Raw genomic sequence first — 20,477 nt, 5'->3', positions numbered from 1 at the left:
TTAATAACTTAATATTCCACCAAAAATAGCATTGAATTGGTTCTTCACCAATAGGGGAAATTTTAAACCAGTGTGAAAATGCTTACTCATTCCCTTGCCATATTTCTGATATTTTATTTGTGTTCGAATTTAAGCTAGTGTAATGTAACTTCTACATATTTGACAATTTAAATGTAAAAAATTACCCATATTGAAGTTATACAAGTAACATATGCACAATAATATAAAATATGCATGAGTTATAAGTAATATGACGTTTAAATGTTATATCAAGAAAATTTTTTTCTCATATCATTAACTATTATCTTATAGTTGGTGATGGATATAGCCTTTAAAATTATAAGCCATCCTTGTCATATCTTATATCTAATGATGGATATAGCTTTTAAAAGAATCAAACTTGTTTGTTATTTTATGTACGGTCAATTTAAATGGAAGTGCTCATAATTTTATTCAATATTATCTTGTACAACTAGAAATAAAATGATGTGGGGGTGGTGTTTCTAGTGATTTTCAAACTTGTTTTAATTCCCTCAATTTAGCCTATTTAAAGTAAACAAGGGTGGTGTTTCTATTGATTTTCAAACTTGTTTTAATTACCTAAATTTGGCCTACTTAAAGTAAATAGTTGCACTGACCATCTTATCTTCAAGTCAGTAACTTTTCTTGAGGGCATCTTCATGACATCCACCATCTTGGAGAATTATGAAATATTAGTAGTATCTTGCACTAAACAGACAATGTTGGAATAGCATATTTTATTGTGTTTTTTACTCCATGTCACAAATTTATTGATATTTTATGATTCTTGGTTTCGATTTCCCTGCTAAGACTCGATTCATCATGCCTGTTAGGATTTTTAGTTGTGCACACATCATATTTCTCACTTCTAATTGTATCAAAAATAGAGAGTATGCACAATGACATGTACTGACATGTGGGTGTCTATTTTACTCAATGATATGCTTGATTTTTTAACCCATTCCAATCCTACCACATTGAAATTAAGAGAGACAAGGACAAAAGAAGGATTATCAATAAATGAAATTAGACACTTTAGAATGCAACTCAAATTGTACCTGAATTTAACAATAACTATTTGCAGCTGCCTAGTCACAGATGAGCATCAAATCACATTGTGAAAAATCCCTTGCATTACGAGAATTTGGTTTCACCTGCACTAATCCACTGTAGTAGTTCCTTGACTTGCCTATAGATATAATTTTAGAAACAAGCCTACTCCTACAATTCTTCCCTATATGGATCCTCTTTGTCCCTGTTTCTAGGAAAACTAGTGTATATTCGATTGACTAGCCCTCTAGGATTGGTAGCTACCCTATAAACAAATAGTTTAAAGAAATTTGCGATTTCCTCTATGTATGATAGATAAGAGAGAGGCAAAGGAACCAACCTGGATCTTCCACTTAACTCCTTTCTTGATCTCTCTCCCCCTTGACAGAGCTTGCAACTCCTCTCCGTACTTATCCCGCTTGGAGAGTACCTGTAGACCCACAGTAACAAAGAACTATCAAAGCATATTGATCTATTATATCATAAGCATTGCAGAATCAGAAATACAATGAACATACAACGATATTCACAAATAACAACATTCACAAATACACAATTGTATGGAGGAAAACTCAAAGAACTTTATTAAATAGAAGGGAGAATTACAACCCAGCTGTCTGATCCAGTATCATCCTCCCAGCATCAAAGCCCTCTTCACCTCATGAAAAGCAAGATCACCCAACAATACAATGCTCTTTCTCAAACACAAACTATCAGCACTTCCTTACAAATTACAAAATTCCAGCCTCTAGATCTCTTAGATGAGGGATCCATTTATAAATGTATGCAAGGGTGTGAGTCATATCTGGGTTTTTGATTAGTGTCATTCCACTTGTTGTTTTTGGTTCCACTTGGAGATCTCTTGGATCTCTTACTCATCCTTGGGTGAATTCAGAGAGGCAAGTGTCATAGGAGAAGTTTCTAGAAGATTCCATAAGCATCCACTTAGCAAATTATCTCGGAAATTTGTCCATTCTCACTCATCGCACCCCACAGAAGGCCTCTTCAGTATTCATCGCACCTGGCTAGTGTAGAAGTCAGTATGCATCGCACCCTGACAGTGGAGCTTTCAGTATGGTCTAGTTTTGGCCAGTTCTAGATGGTTTTTCAGGTGGAACTTCTGGGGAATGATGTAATCAGATGACTATGTTCTTTTAGGATATGAAACAACTCTTTCAGGGGTTTATGAGCCTTAGTTTATCGACATATAAGATTGGGGTTGTAGTGCCCAAATATGTCTATAACAGTTGCCCCCTAAAGCATGAAGTCGTAAATCTTTGATGTTGGGTGAAATGCTTTAACATGAGGATCCGAGGTTTTGATATTGGAAGGTGACCTGTATAATATACAATACAATACATCATCATCATATAATTTTCATGATCTAACTGAGGTGGGAATTCCCATGCTCATCTTTATAAATTCATTTCATGTACATAGAACAGATAATCTTCTGTAGTTGCAGACTGGCTTAGATGACCATCTGTGCAGCTTCTGTGTACATTTGATGTCTTTATATCCCTGAATATATCACATCCTGAATGGATGAAACTAGATCCATGGTCTTCAAACTCGTTCAATCTTCGCCCGATGTACAAGTCAATCCATGTGAAAAGATGTTCTGAAGTCGAACATGGAAAGACATCGCCTGATTACCAGCCAAAAATGTGAGCTGTTAACAGACACGAGAGGAATCATCGATAATGATAATGACCCTCAAGGTACTACAGTACAATTCACATGGTTTGAATATATGATCCAATGTCGAAAACCACGCAAAATCTTTCAGTCAAAGGCCATTGATGTCAACCTGTCGCCGGAAGTGAGAAATTTGCCATTGAGGCATGCAAGCTTCAAAGTACTGAAAGGGTTGTTTCTAAGTCAAATTCTTGGATAATGAGCCGATGTCCATAAGAAGTGACTCATCGTAGGAGGGCCTTAATGTATCCCACATCTACGACAAGAAATGAAGCAAATGATTTGGAGGTGAAAATGATCGCCGACACAAGGTTCAAGAATGGCGGTCATGAAAAATGGAGGTTGAAAGTATTGTAGTGGATGAGACATTAACTGGATGGTGAATTCTCAACTGAATGACTTCTCTTGAACATATTGACGAAAATGAGATGGATTGGTAGTGTTAACCCCAAAAATGGATGGCGTGAAAGACCAATGGTGAAATGACTGGTGAACGGAATAACCCAACCTGACTCAATCATGGTGATGGAGTGAAAGTGTCATGTTCAAGAGCGAACTGCTACCATAAATTTCTTCAAGTTTTCTTCCCTTTTTCCGCAGTCATTGCGGACCAGTACCTATTTATTTTTGTCAAGCTTGAGGAGGATAACATATGCTTGTTCTATAATTTTCCCTTCGAGCAAACCTGTCTCTATGTTTTAGCGAGTCTAGCGACAGTGAAACTCATTCTTGTCTGGGTGGACAAGTTTGTCGCTATTGTTTTAACAAGTTTAATGAAAAAGACAAATCGGTCCTTTTCATGTTTAGAGAGTTTGAAAATGGACGGAAAGGAAACTGCAATAGTTCTTTTTTGTAGCATAATCCCTTAAGTCCGAAAAAGATTAAAATAATACAAAAGGGATGACTTTTCGATCATTTTAGCGAGCCGAGAAAGACAAGTGCTCGAAATTTTTCGTAAGATAATCCCTCAAGTTCGAAAAAGATTAAAATCTATAGGAGGGATGGTACTTTCAATTACTTTAGCAAGCTGGAAAGGCCAATAGCTCAACAATATTTTCATATTTAACGAGCCTGAAAAGGGTTGAAAGAGGACTCGTTTTTGAGGAACGAGTGGTGTCTAGGGTAGAAACTGGTTCCGGGTAAGCTTGGAACTTCTCAAAATATGGTGATGTGAAGAGGTTGACTAATAAAACCACAAGGGTAAACAATCAAGTGGAAGCGTATGATCGGCCAAAAGGATGGAGGTGATGGCAGGAACACAACCAAGGCTCAAAAGGTTGATAGCATGGCAATCACGGAGGTTATTTACTGAAGGCAGGTTCATTTTTTAATGAGCTTGAACCTTGTGGAAACTATGCTCAGTGTGATGTGGGATAATTTTTTAACGAGCTTGAAACATGCGACAACATATGCTCAGAGGAGGTGGGTTCATTTTTTAATGAGCTCGAACCTTGCGACAACATATGCTCAGGTAGGCATCTTCATTTTTTAACGAGATTGAACCTTGCAGAAACATATGCTCAATGATTAATCTTTCTTTTTATGTAAGCTAGAAACGACAAAACTAAAAAGCTAGAAAAAACTAGAAATCTAAGGAACTACTGAGGTTAGGTAGGATGGCTTCGTTCGCGGAGCAGACAAAACACTTCCTTTGCTTCGTCCGCAGAATATACGAAGGTGAATGGTGGGCTAGACCAATCACCTAACCTAAGGAGTTAAAAATCTAAAAAAACTAAAAAGCTAAAAAGCTAAAAATCTAAAAGGCTAAAAAAAATGAAAATGGTCGTTTATAGCTTGCATAAAAAGGCTTGCATGCCCCCAGCATGATGAAAAGGAGAGTCTCCAGTAACCATATGGAAACTTACTGTGGTTAAGCAGGATGGTTTTTGTCAGTAGTTAGACAAAACACTTCCTGCACTTCATCTGCCAAATAGACAAAGGTGAAAGGTGTCGCAAACCAATCACATAACCTACAGGGAAACTTATCTCTACAAGAAAACTTATCTTTTTAGCTAGGTTCATCTGCCAAATAGACAAGGGTGCATGCCCCTTAAGCTTTGTTACATTCACCAGACTACCCGTGGTAATTAGGTGGATGGAATGAAGGTTGAAGAGACACTGTGGATATAAAAGGACCATTTAAGGATGATGATTGACTTGGAGCTATGCTAGAACCGGGAAATAAAAGCTGGTCAATGGTGACAATTTTGCCTTCAAATGGGAAACACATCTTTCAGAAGAGTGTTGAAACAATAGCATCCATGTTATAAACATAGTCACGTCCAAGAAGTAGATTGCAATCTAATGGTCCTAGAACCACCATCACGTTCAGGTGAACGGTTTTCCTTCCCAAAGTTATCGGTAACTTAGGAAGGATCCCTAATGCTTGGCTGGTTCCTTTATTAAAGCCTGACAAATTTTGTGTAATAGGCATAAGTGATGGTGAACCAAGACTTTCCAAGCAGTTGAGGAAAGGATACTCACTAATACACCCTTATCTATGATAGTGCTAGACATGATCATTTTGTAAACTTTTACTATGATCCGGAATGGTACATAAGAAGGAAGGCGATATCTTGCTAGTCGATTCCAATCAAAGGAAGTGACTAGACTACTTGGAGGGGGTACCGAATAAATGGGTGGATTAACCCCTTGAGTAATGGGAATTGGGGGCTTTTCCTCCTGTTGTGAAGGAACAAGCGGATTGCCCCCAAGTTCATCGGACTCTAAAGTAACAAAAAGAATTTGAACGGTATCGTTCTCACTCTCTTGAGGATGCGTATCATATTCTGAAGGTAAAACTAGGTCGACTGCCATCTCGACCTGTTGACTTTGGTCCGGTATGGACTCAGAAGATTCACTTTCAACAATAGGTGTTTCGACCGATGGTTTAGTTAAGTCAGTCAGATTTTCAACTAGTAAAGGACTTGGGGAGAGTTTCCTGTATCCAGGTGGAAGTCGCTGTGGTGAAGCAGGACAGTTATGCAAGACTCTTTTGGCTTCATCCAAAAAAGGACAACGGGGAAGGGTATGGTCCCCTTCACATAACCTACATGGAACTTTGACCTTTCCTTTCTGTCCATGAATTTCCTTATCACTAGTTGATGGTGTGCTGTCAACATGATCAGCAGAGGTTGATGACACTGGTTGGTGTGAACGGGGGGACCATTCTCTCAAGATCCGATGAATGCACGGACAATCTTGATGAAAATGGTCTCCTCTACAGATTATGCATGGAAATCTAGGTTTAGGAGCTTTAATGTGCGGATTTTCAGCAGCTAATGCATCCAAATCTATGGTTGCTTGGTTGCCCCCTTGCTGAATTGGATTCTTCTACTTCTCCTTACCTTTCTTCTTCTTCTTAGCCACCTGGTTATTAGCATCACTACTTTCACCAAGCGAAGAGGAAGAAGGGGAGGGAGAAACAAACGAAGAAGAAGGCGAAGGGTCAACTTTAGTATCAATTGGGTGCTGATTCGATTGCTGAGGGATCACATTATTTTGAACCACAGAGGTTAAGAACAACCATACTAGCAGGCCAATGGTAAGTCTCGAAAGGGACAAAGTGGCCATATGAGGAGCACCAATATTTCCCCAAGAAGTAAAACGACTAGAATTCACCTCGAAATGGATTCCTTTATTGGTGGACTCCATTATCTCAACCTAAGATCAACGAAGGAACAGGGGTGTTATTCTGAATTTAATAAATTTTAATGACACTTTGACAAAAATTTGCTTTTTCAATTTTTAAGAGTCGAGAAAAAGCTAAAGATGACTCTAGTCCCCTTTGATTTTTAATGAGCCTAAGTGACAAGTGCTCAGATGGACCTTTTCTTTTAAAGAGTCGAAAAGGAACGAAACCGACTACTCTAGAAATCTATATAGAGGGATTACCAAACCAATCGCAAAACTGCAATATACACCTTGGTGATAAATTAAAGAGAAATTACCAAGGACTTATGTACGACAGTCAATCTTCCCGAATGCTGTGTTCAGTGCATTGTGATCGATAGGGCGATAGACATAACTTCCTATGGATAAAGGATATAAGCCTATTGTGATCTCCCAATATATACTCGATGGTACGAGGAGCACAAGTCCATGCTAGCACTTGTCATATCAAAGAGGAGGAATCACCCAACCTTCAATGAAAACGATAGTTACTAGTTTTTATGACACAGGAACATGTCTATAGCCTAGACCTCTAGATGTGTTGCGTTAAGTTCCAAAGCATTATTAAGTTCATTGAAATTTATTTTAGAGTTGATCTTGTTTAAAATTTTTCCTTTCAATGGTTCACCGCATGATGTAGATTTGAAATTCCTAAAAATGAAATCTACAATGATAAACAATCGTTGTTTATTTTGATCAATGAAAATCCTAGCTACTAGGGAAAGAAGATTACGATTATTTCAAACAAATAGCAAAGAGCACACACTAAACGCACTTTTCCTAAATCATTTTTCACACACAGTCTAAATGCAAATGCAAATGCATGTATTTGTTTTTCGTTCCCTTTAATGTGAAAAATGCCAAAAAAGGAAAACTAAGTAGAGAAAAGATCTGAAATATTTTTACTCAAAGCGACATTTCGACAATTTCTTTTTTCAAATTAGAAAGGAAGACTAAACGACACTTTTCGATTTCGAATAGAAAATGCTTTCAACACTTCAAATATCAACAAATCAAATCAAGTACATGACAAAAAGTTCAATCGACTATCCAGGGAAGGATGACTCAACGACACTTCTCTTTTTGACACAAAGTGACAGTTACGACACTTTTTGTACCAAAACGACTGATCGATTTAAGCAACTTTTCGACAAAGGATTGTAAATGATGGAAAAATACATAAAATAATTTACTAATCCTAATCAATGGAGGCTAATCTATCTGATGCCAGGAGGCTTCAGTAATGAGGTACTGTTCATAAGCAACAAAACAACTATACAGAGCTGAAAACAAGGACAAAAACCCCAAATTTGAAGAATGGAAATAGGTTCAGTTAGTCATCGCACCTAGGCTTCACAGAAATAGGGATGAATCACACCTTTCAGACTCAAGAGGTGCGATGCATACTGGTAGATAGTGACAGACAGTGCGATGGGCCAGTGAGCGCAACTGAAGTGGGTTTTGGCTCAAATTCGCAACTGATTTTAGTGAGTTAAGCTGAGCTATGATGGACAGTGAAGAGAAAAGTACAGAGGAGTAATTTTTAGAGGGTACTGAGCTACCAAAAGGGCATCTAGAATGTTTGTAAGTCAAATTTTCAGTTCATAAGCTAAACTGGAGATTGACTGAAGCAGCATTCATCTACTATGCAATTGCAGAGCAAGAGTAGTTCGAAGGTTATCTGGCTAACTTCAGACTCCGTCTATAGTTTATAAAACAAAAAACAATAACAAACAAACATCTATTCACTCCCCAGTGGAGTCGCCATTTTTTTTCTTGGAAAAATAGTGCCTTTTCGATCGACTAGCCCTTTAGGATTGGCAGCTACCCTAGAAACAAACAGTTTAAAGCAATTTGCGATTTCCTCTATGTATGATAGATAAGAGAGAGGCAAAGGAACCAACCTGGATCTTCTACTTAACTCCTTGCTTGATCTTTCTCCCCCTTGACAGAGCTTACAACTCCTCTCCATACTTATCCTACTTAGAGAGTACTTGTAGACCCATAGCGACAAAGAACTATCAAAGCATCTTGATCTATTATATCATAAGCATTGCAGAATCAGAAATACAATGAACATACAATGGCATTCACAAATAGCAACATTCACAAATACACAATTGTATGGAGGAAAACTCAAATAACTTTATTTAATAGAAGGGAGAATTACAACCCAGCTGTCTAATCCAACATCATCCTCCTGGCATCAAAGCCCTCTTCAACTCATGAAAAGCAAGATCACGCAACAATACAATGCTCTTTCTCAGACACAAACTATTAGCACTTCCTTACAAATACAAAATTCTAGCCTCTATATCTCTCAGATGAGGTATCCATTTATAGATGTATGCAAGGGTGTGAGTCATCTTTGGGTTTTTGATTAGTGTCATTCCACTTGTTGTTTTTGGTTCCACTTGGATATTTCTTGGATCTCTTACTCATCCATGGGCGAATTCAGAGAGGCAAGTGTCATAGGAGAAGTTTCTAGAAGATACCATGAGCATCCACTTAGCAAATTGTCTCAGAAATTTGTCCATTCTCGCTCATCGCACCCCACAGAAGGCCTCTTCAGTATGTATCACACCTGGCTAGTGTAGAAGTCAGTATGCATCACACCCTGACAGTGGAGCTTTCAGTATGGTCCAATTTTGGCTAGTTTTGTATGGTTTTTCAGGTGGAACTTCTGGGGAATGATGTAATCAGATGACTATGTTCTTTTAGGATATGAAACAACTCTTTTAGGGGTTTATGAGCCCTATTTTATCAACATATAAGATTGGGGTTGTAGTGCCCAAATATGTCTATAATAGTCCCCCTTATTGATAGTTATTTTTCAAGGCAACAAAATAGAACTGTCCAATTGCATCATCACCTTTCAAAATAATGCTTGAGTATTTGTTAGGTGATTGTCAAACCAGTCTCTACTCAGGTCCACAAAATCCTTGATTTGTCTCCATCACACAAAACTCTTTTCATAATAAAATTATAAATCCCATGTTTGTATTCTTCATCCCCGACATACCAATTCTTTATAGTGTAATACTCTATCGTTTCTCCCTCCATGCAATAGAGATCCACTACTATGGCATGGAGATGATTGGTGTCATAAAATGGTGTAGTGCATCCTTCATTATATGTCACATAACTCCTCTCACCTCACAAAACTCGTCTCACCTACAACAATAAGAGTCCTCCCAAACTACCTGGTCTCCATCTCATTCATCCCGAAATAAGTGGATATTTCAATGGGTGACAAAGTGTGCTTGGGGATTTAATAGAAGGATCTATCACTAAAAAAATAAAAATACAATGCAGCATAATAGTTACAAGCAGGAGGAACAAACCTGCGAGTAGGACAGACAAACCTACCAAGCTACTTCCTAACTAGATCAAGATACTCTTGAATTACCTATTATAACGGGCAAAAGATAACCTCAACAGTCCATAGAGTCTACCTATGAATGGTAGCAATGAAAACACTGTAAAAAAAACATCTACAACAACATTGGTCGATCTCTTCTTCTAGTCAAGGGCACGCCCAACTTTTGAAAATTATCAAGTAAGCCAGGGTCCACCTCATCCAGGCTACTCTTCTTCTTCTACTGTCTCTATTTAGGTTCAAAATAATAGCAAAGGCCTTGGAAATTTATGGGTGGTTAAAAGTTATCAGATTATTTGGGTTCTTCTATTTTTAATCATTGTTTGTAAGCATTGAATCTAAATTGCAAAAGCCGTTCAGGTTCCTTCTTTTTAGGTGAAATTAACCTAAGCTTTGGAGAGTTGTAAGGTTTAATGGATCTAAGTATATTCTACTTAAAAATATAGTAACATGGTTTAAAACTATAAGCATTGAGATTAGAATCTAAGGATGAAACAAAAAATATTTAATCTTCATGATTACAAGAAATTTTAATTTCATGTAACAAAGTTTGAGGAAGGTATAGTATTTTCATTCTACTATAAAATTTTCTTGCATCACTGGATCCCTTTTAATTTGGGCATGGTAGATTCCATTACACAAACAACCAACATAGATCCATATTTACTCTGGATCTACCAAAATTCAATAGGGATCAAAACATTTTTCACTCTATGCTAGTTTGCCTATTAGGATATTTGATCCCTCTCGACGTTTATTAGATCCACATTAAAGATGGATCTATGCTGGTTTGATTCCCTCCTTTAAATAGGCTACATTCCACTTGAATACCATGGGTCAATACCATTGGTTCTCAATACCGTGGTTCAATACCATGTGCCATCTTTACTTATATTAATATCAATATTAGGATTAATAATGGTTTTTTTGCAATGTATTAATAACAATTTGGCCCATGGTATTTGGCCCATAAGCTTCCCCTAAATAAAACCTCATTTTTGAGTGTTTGTAAATATAAAGTGAATTATGGAGTAAATATACTATATATATATATATATATATATATATATATACACCATACCTCTAGTTTATTTATATTTATATTTTATTTACCATACCTTTGGAGTAAGTATAAAAAGAGGTTTTATTTATTTACCTTACCTCGAGTTTATTTATATTTTTATTTATTTATCATACGTATTTTTTAGTGTTCATAAACCTCTTTATATTTTAAATTTATATTGTGTTTATACAAAATAATAATTAGATTGATTTGCCGACATTAGATTAAAAATGTTAAATGTTAAACATTACATGTATTTACATTTACGTTTACGTTTACATGTTTATGTGAGAGATCTATCCCCATAGGTTGTAGAGTGGCTCTCAGCCCAATCAACTACTAAAAAAAGGTGAAAAGAAAAAATAAAATTTCATGCATTCTGACCCTAGAAAAGTTAGGGAAGAGCGAATTGATTTGTACAATAAGGACATGAAAAATTCTTATTTGTCCATTGTCTTTTGATGAATTGTTCTCCGCAGTCAAGATTTGCATTATCATAATCATTAAACCCTTTGTACAATAAGGACATGGAAAATTCTTACTTGTATATTGTCTTTTGATGAATTGTTGGCTGCAATCAAGATCTGCATCATCTTTTGATGAACTGTTGGCAGAAATCAAGATCTTCTTGTCTTTCGATGAATAGATCTGTATGATCATAATCATTAAATCCTTTGTACAATAAGGACATGCAAAATGCTTACTTGTATATTGTCTTTTGATGAATTGTTGACTGCAAGCAAGATCTGCATTGTCTTTTGATGGATTGTTGGCCGCAATGAAGATCTTCTTGTCTTTTGATGAATTTTAGGCCGTAACCAAGATCTGCATTATCATGATCATTAAACCCTCAACTCTATATGCAATTTATTCTTTGATCATATAAAGCCTCGAAATTGTTTACCCATAAGAACAAAAATCATCTTTAGTAAAAGGCAAGAACTCTCCAGAGTCCAAATTCATACCCATGTACAAATGGCCAAAATCTTCACCTCGAATGACCTTGCCCGTTGATACTCTGCTAAAGTGTTTCCCATGCAAACTCCATGTGGGGTTCGAATCCCATGGAATCCATAGATCACGTTGATGGTTCTCCTTCTTCTCGCATTTCCACGGAGATATTAACAAGGTAGAGAAAATGCAGTGCTACAATGTGATGTTGTAATCTGTGAATATTTTATTTGATCCCAATGCTAAACTGGAAATGAAAAAGAAAATAAATATTTATAATGGAAAAAATAAAAGAAATATTTATAATATAAAATAAAATATATAAATTTCAATTGGGTTAAATTATTTATTTTTAATAAGAATTTGTTATTTTTGTGTAAGACGCTAAATTAAAAAGAAGACGAAGAAGAAGTTAAAAATGATATTCGGATGAGTGTAAACATTTAAATATGGCTTCAATTAATAATAAAAAGTTAAATTAATGAAAATAATAAGATTCAATTTGTTATATTTTGATTTTGTTATTAACTTGTGAATAGGCTTTGTTACAATACCATGGGCCAATACCATGGCTTATTAATACTACAAGTCCAAAAACCATAACTTATTTCACAACCAAAATATTTTATAACAATATGACAAGATTCGTAACCGTGGATATTCACCGCCACATTATGGTAGATATTAATAACTTGTGAAAAATAGCCTTTGTTACAATACCATGGGTTAATACCATTAATAATAAATACCACATGCCCAAAAAACATAAATTATTTCACAATCAAATTATTTTATAACAATATGACAATATTGTTAACCATGGATATTTACCCTCGCTTTACCATGGATATTAACTTGTAAATCGTGTTTGTTACAATACCATGGGCCAATACCATGGCTTATCAATACCACATGCCAAAAAACCTAACTTATTTCATAGTAAAAATATTTTATTTTAATTTAATTTTGCAACATTTTTTTAATTGAATCTAAATTGGTAAATGTTACAATTTGAGATATATCTAAACCCTCTATCCTCACTACTCTTAAAAATATTCCCATAGAAATTAAATTAAGGTTTTAATAAAATTAAGCTAAGATGGATCTATGTTGGTTATATATATATATATATATATATATATATATATATATATATATATATAGAACCCTCATAGATCCATCTTAGCTAAGGATCGAAGGGATGAGAACAAGCAAATTGACTATTATAAAGTTTTCCATTATTTTATTTCTTCGATATGATTGATCCAAAATATTGGTTAGATATTTTACAACCAATTAAGTTTTTTTAATTTAGATCATTTCTTAAAAACAATATAATGTGATCAAATTTAAGAGAGAGTTGGGGAGGGGGCGGAGAGAGGGAGGGAGATAGTGAAAAAGTTGGAGGGCAGAGATAGAGAGAAAGAGAGAGTGATGGGGGGGAGAGAGAGTGAGGTGGGAGAGAGCGAGCGAAAGGAAGGAAGAGAGAGAGAGAGAGAGGGAGAGAGACATGGAGTTGGAGTGGGAGAGAGAGGGAGGAAAGAACAAATACATAGAGAGATAGAGGTGGAGAGAGGATAGGAGGGAAGAGAAATAAGAGGAGAGGGTAGAGATAGGAAGAGAAGGGGAAGGGAGAGAGATGGAGAAGGACAGGCAGGGGGCCAGATAGTGAGAGAGTTTAGGGGAAGAGAGAGAGAGAGGGAGAGTGATTTGGGGGGGCGAGATAGAGGGAGGTGGGAGATAATGGATAGAGAGGATGGAAGATAGGGATGAGGAGAGAGAGATGGAATTGGAGGGGACAAGAGAGGGAGGGAACAAGAAAAACATAGAGGGAGAAAGGTGGAGAGAGAGAGGGGGTGACAAGGGAGTCATGGAGAGAGAGTGAGGGAGAGAGGACAGTGGGAGGGAATAGAGAGAGGGATATAAATAGAGAGGGGGAGAAGGGAAAGAGAGAGATAGATAGAAAAGGTGAAGAGAGAGAGAGAGAGAGAGAGAGAGAGTGTGTGTATGTTTTGGGGTTGAGATTGAGAGAGGGAATAACAAAGAGACACAAATACAAATAAATATATTATATAGTATTATATAACCAACCTAGATCCATATTAACCTTATAACTATGAAGTGTCAAGAGGGATCCAATATCTCGAGGTGCAAACATTTCCTCAAGTTTTGCACTAGAAAAAAAAGTTTGTACCTCAAGAGATTGGATCCTTCTCGGCAATTGATACATCCCGGGTTAAGATGGATCTAGGTCGGTTAATATGAAATTAAAGTAGTTTTTATTTGATATGGTAGTCTTAAAAATTAAAATTTTTCTTCAAATTAATTTCAAATTGGAGCTAGATCCAATTACATTCAATGAATAGGTTTTATAAAAAAAATAAAATATATATTTTTAAAATTAAAAATTATTATAGATAAATAAGGCAAAGTTGGCTCACCTATACTGTACCATGTGAGGATGAAGAAGTGTTTAAGGAAGGATAACCTTTCAACCAATCTTTAACAACCTTTCAATCCCATATCACTTGTAAGTTTAGATTGCTTGACACAGTTAAGATGACTAACATAAAAAATTGATTCATATTATTGTAGTACTTGTTAGGTAATTGTATTTTGTTGTTAGACTAAATTAGTCATTCATCTTAGTCATTTCTAGTTGTGTTACTTATTATCTAGTCACATATTTTAACCCATGACTAAATTAGTGATTTATGTTAGTCACTTTTAGTTCTGTCACTTAAGATTTCTCATTTTTGGTAGTATTTCACTTGGAAAAGTTGTGGTGACTAAATGTTCTAGTCACCTAGTGACTAATTTCTCATTTTCTACTAGTGGGTAATGTATGGTGGAGTGGGATAAGGATATAAAGTAGTATATGGTTAAATTATCATGGTCATGCATTTTGTAATTGCTCAGTTTAACACGGGAATATGATTATAGGATCTTGGTGTTCATAATAAAGTTAATTGACTTATACCATGAATTTATCAAATACATGGTATTCTACACCGTCCTTGTGTTTGAGGTTAGTGAACATGGGTTATCAAGGCTAGGTGGGATTTCACATCCATAGTGTATATCCTAACTATACATGTCTCTCTATCTTTATGAAGAAAGTGATGATCTACCATCCTATATGTGCTAGCTAAGATGGATCAATTATGAATCTGTGATGATTGCATTGGGATATAAATATATGAACTACGCATCACACTAATTTGTAACCAAAGCCATGTAAGGATCTAAATCTAAAGAAAGTGTCAAAGGTTAAAAAGAAATAAAGTTAATATTTAAACTAATTATCTGCCTTGGATTTCTCAACATGCTAGTAGAGCCAGGTTTTGAAGTGAGAGAAAAAATAAAGATCAACTTGGAACCATCTAATCTCAAGAAGAGTGAATTCCATAATCTGAATTTATGAAGGAAACAAGAACAAAAATATGGGCATAATTACTATCCCTAATTGTAGAGATAAGGTCGATAGTATACACAAAAAGGATCCTTTAAGGGTGTCATCATTAATTCGTACATCCACAAAATATTTTATCTTAATAAATTTTATCACAAAAAAATGTTTACACAATATGAAACAAAATATTTCTGAATTTTTGCAACATAAAAATCACAACGTTTTATTAAGATAGTATAAAGTTGCATGTGCACATTCCATGAGGCATTCAACCTCTTAGTCAGAAACGTGGTACTAAAAAAACAGGCTCTAAATAAATAAGTTCAATCATTTTTTATGAGGTTTCTTTATCCTTTTTAACATGTAGTTTTCAAGGATGTCTTGATCTTGCCCCTCCTTAATTGTTGTGGGGCCTAGTGTAATATGTCTTCCTACTGACCTAGTCCTATGGCTATGTTGTTGTAAGTGGGGTCCGAGCATCAACTGCAATAAGAAAGAAATGTTAAATTCATATTTATACTTATTATTATTACAAATGGTTTATTAATAAAAAGAGTCATAGAGTGGTTTTTACCTGGTTCAGTAGTGGAGAAGCAAGGAAGGTTATAATTAATACACCGTTTGCATTTAAATATTTTTAACTGTATACCATACTACAAACTTTTTTCACACATGAAATACCTCCAGTACCTAGCTGAACATTTGTTTCAAGATCAGGCACTCCACCATCAGTATGCTCATGTGTTGTATCTACATTGCTTTCCTTTTTTTACAATCAAGCACATTACATAATTATGGCCAAAACTAATAACCAATAGATTGTACAAGTAATGATTTATAAATGCTATTTGTTCTTTTTATTTTCTTGAGTATTGGGTAGGGTGGTGGAATATTGTGAATACACCAAACTTATCCTCCGTTCAACCACATTTTGACAGTTGTACTTGAAAGAAAGATTTAGGTATTCCTCCATGGGAGCCTATTTAAATCGTGACCCCTGCAACGTGATTTTTTATTCTTTTTTCATATTAAATTAAAATTGTTAACAATTTATAATTTGGATGTAAATTATTTTTTTATATACTTACAATTTTTGTGGCTAGTTTCTAGTAACCACCTAGGCCAAGATGATGCTTCCCATGTTTGGATATTCTAGCCTTTTTGGTTTTGGAAGCATCTGAGAGCCTATATTTAAAACATTTAAAAAATTAATTAGATGTCGCAATGATGATAAAGCATCATAATTACATTATTAAAAGTGTCTCATACCTTCCTGGACTAGGCAGAGTCTTCCCTACTTTTCGAAGTGCCTTCTTGTGTGCATCTTCCATGAGCACTCTCCACTCCATCTTTGGAATCGATGGAGGTCTCTCATGGAACTTGGCCTTTTACAATTGAGACCTATATTGGTCCCGCAAATATTTTAAGTGTAGGCCCGCCTTTGAGGTAATGCCAAATTTGTTGAAGGTACCCTCGCCGAAAAAATGAACCATCCTCTTAATAAGTTCATCTTTTAACTTGGAACTTTGAGATTTCCAGTTTGTGTGAATAGTCAGCCAAAATATTTCCAAGGTTATGTCATACAAACACCTATAAAATACATCATTTCTTGCAAAACAATATTATCATAAGTTTAAAATAATCACAGACTATACGGTAATTTCATTTAGGTTGTACTTAATATTTAAAACACTTCTTAAATGTTTGGAAGTTTCTCTATTTTCATGGGAACATTGTCATCATCTACCAAAAATGTGATCGGTAGTGATCCCATGGTAGTAACTTGGGAAGATCCATGAAAGCTCCTTTCAAATTGTGCAATCAGATCATGCTCCACATCCACAACAACATGTGTAGATCACGACGTATATTGTTTAGTGGATGAAAATACTACTATTGGTGGTTAAGTGGTTGTACCAGTCTCAATGACTGGTGACTCACTCATAGGTGGAGCATCAATGCTGGTACCAATGCCGATCCCCATAGTCGTAGCATCAGGATCATACTCCATCAAAAACTTCTTTAAAATAAAGAGTTTTTTTTTTTATAAAGGATGAGATAACTAAATAACAAACAAATAAATGGGATAAAACGCTACTTGTATATATATCTCATGATTATATAATTTTACATACAACTACATTAGTTTTTTATCTTCTGTGAGGTTTGTGCCCTTTAACCTTGATCAACCTGACACAATATTTTAACCATGACATATTAAAATGTTTCCTCAACTTGCAATATGTCTAACAATATATTGTAGTAAATGGCAATAATAATATACAATAGACATTTCTTACAATTTGGGTAAAATTGAATACATACCACCCCCATAGTAGAAATATTTGTATTTATTTTATTCAGATTGTAACCAATGAGAATCTCTTCCCCTATAGCTATTGATTTAATGGCACATATGACTACACGGTTTCTTTCATGTCCCTCAAATATGAAATTGGGTTGCTTATTTGTGGTGACAGACTGTGTACTATTTATAGGCCCTGCAATATTCCCTATTGCTTTTGGCCTTCCATCAATATACATACTTTCACCTTTAATTTCATTATTTTATTTTAGTTGTATATAATTTGCGGCCACTCCATACCTTTGCGTACTTTTGGTATATTGGACAAGTCATACCTGGTCATTGTAGTTGTAACAGGGTCCCACATAATCCATTGATTTAGTTAATCCTATGTAACATAACTTTATGCCATCCATGTAAAATAGCCCCAAACCATGTAATGAAAAACGAGCAATGCGGTATATCCTTTCATTGATAGAAAAATCAGTGTTTATTTCAGGAAGATCCTTGGGTTCCCATTGTTTCACTAGATTTTTGTATCTCAAGGGCACCTTGATGTCATCTGTGCTCTCATTATCATGAAAAAATAACGCCCCTTTAGCAAGAAAAAATTCCATAATTTTTTCACCTCTAGTTGATCATTGATTTCTAGATGATGTAGTAGATGTCTGGTAAATTTCTTCTATCCTACCTAAAATTTCGTCACTCGATGAAGATAGATATGAAAAATACCTGTTTGGTTGAACATCTTATAACACTCCATCAAATGAGAGAAACTATTAGCGAGTGTCATAAGGGATGTTGAGAAATGTCTTGACAAAACCACAAGAACATTACAATAGTATAAGTGAGTTACAAGGAATTTATTTGCATTTAAAATATTGAAGTAATATTTAAAAACTTGAAAACTTAAGAACCTATTCATCCTACCGAATGAACTCACTTGATAACATGAGAACTAAACATAATATGATAGCTTTTAATCCTCCATTACAAAAAATTACCCACATACTTCGATATATTGAAGAATGTAACTAGTTTCGGTCTTGATAATTGTCATTTGACTCATGTCATGATATAATTCTTATGTATTTATCTAAATAAGAAATAAAATGATGTTTTAAAAGCATGGGTTTCATGCTCAAGTCATGTTGTCATTAGGTCAATCATCTATTTAATGCTCCTAGGGTTTCTCAAGAGTCAAGAGTCGTTGTCATATTGTATGAAACCTTTTCAGCAATTTGTATCAAGTAAAGAAGAATTATTTTGAAATTAGAAATGTCTAGAAGGCTCCCAAGACCAAGTTGGTTGGCCAAGGAAATGTCGACCTACAAAGAGGGCTAATTGAGCCTCTTGGAAATGATATATAAATATGAAACATCGACATATTTAGAGACACATCAAGATTTTAAAAGTTTGTGATTTGTCTTCTAATGTTCACACGTGCGAATACCATAGGGATTCTAGGTTTTCCTCAGGTCCAAAATTGCAAGAGGTGTTCCAAGTTGCCTTGGTGAGCACAAAAGGCCAGAAGAGCCATCATCTTGAAGAGATATTGTTTCACTTCCCTTGGAGATGTTGTTTCACTACACTTGGAGGACTGGACATTCTCATCATGTAACATATGTCATGAACCATAGTTATCTTGTTGCTATGATGTATCAAATGAAACTTCATCCCAAACTGAGTGAGAAATTCAAAATGGAAACATAATTGGTGTTTCTCCTATGGCTTAGTCGAATCAACATGCTCTTATTTATTAGGAAAGGTGTTGGGTGCAGGAATTTCACTTAAGCAAACTCCTCAACTCTTAATTGTCAACTCGGGGGTTTCGTAAACTTAGAGATGAAGCACAAGCAATGCCATAAGTGGTATGAAATTTTCCTATTCTTAATCCTGCTTCTTAAATTAAATGTTGCAGAATTAGACAAAAAAACAATCTTAAAGGCAATCGACACCAAAGAAATTCTAGTGCTGGAATGTAAAAGAATAATTTGCGAGGAAATCAAGTAAAGGAACTTTCACACAACTGGAAGAAATCTTAAAGGCTTAAATGAAATACTATGTTTATCTTCAGTATAAATGATAACATCTTAACAAGTGGGCCCTTGCAAAGATCTATTTCCCAATTGATTTTCCTTCTACACCAATCAACATGTTCTTGTACTATTGTGTTGGGTGTGGAGCCTCATTATCTTCTTTATTCAGAGGTATCACCACATTGGACCCCATTTCGTAATGTGGTGGAAACACTGCTCATAATATTTTTGCTGCAGGGGGGTTGAGCGGGGGTGGCTGCGATCCTTGGGAGCCGCCCCCTGGCGGGGGATCGGGGCAGCGCCCCCCAATCTAAAAATAGATGTAAAATTTCCTTGTAAAATGTTGTAATTTTGTAGTCAATCTGGGTCGTTCATTAGGCAGAGATCTGACAACAGAAGTTATGTTTAATTTAGGGTTTTTTTTTCCCTAGAAGGAAACCTCTCGCTATATATCATGGAATTGTATTGCGTGTATGTAGATTTGTATTCTGAGTGAGAAAGAGAGAGGAGATTGTGTGAGAGTGAAGAGGGAGTTACAACAGATATGCTGTAGGTTGTATCTCTTTAGTTTGTTGGATAATATAAAAGGAATGACTAGTTGTTTCTCCATGGACGTAGCCCAAATTGGGTGAACCACGTATATCTGTGCCTCTCTTGTTTTATGTGCTTATGTTTCTGCAATATATTTTATGTTTTTAATTTCTCTGTAATATATAAATTTCTAACAACCCGTATTAGAGTCGAAGGTCTATTTGGCTGATAAACTCGTAGGAGAGAGGGGTTCCTGGTTCGAGCGGGAGCAATGGTGAAAGATGGTAGGTTTAAGGTGGAAAAATTTAACGGCCAAACTACCAGCTGCGGAAGATGCAGATGGAAGATTGTTTGTA

The sequence above is a fragment of the Pinus tabuliformis genome, chromosome 2_2 (assembly GCF_031772625.1).
Source record: "Pinus tabuliformis cultivar Carrire ecotype Pingquan chromosome 2_2, CPIR1, whole genome shotgun sequence".
NCBI lineage: Eukaryota > Viridiplantae > Streptophyta > Pinopsida > Pinales > Pinaceae > Pinus > Pinus tabuliformis.
The sequence above is the reverse complement of the archived record's forward strand: the minus strand, read 5'-3'. Positions refer to the sequence as shown.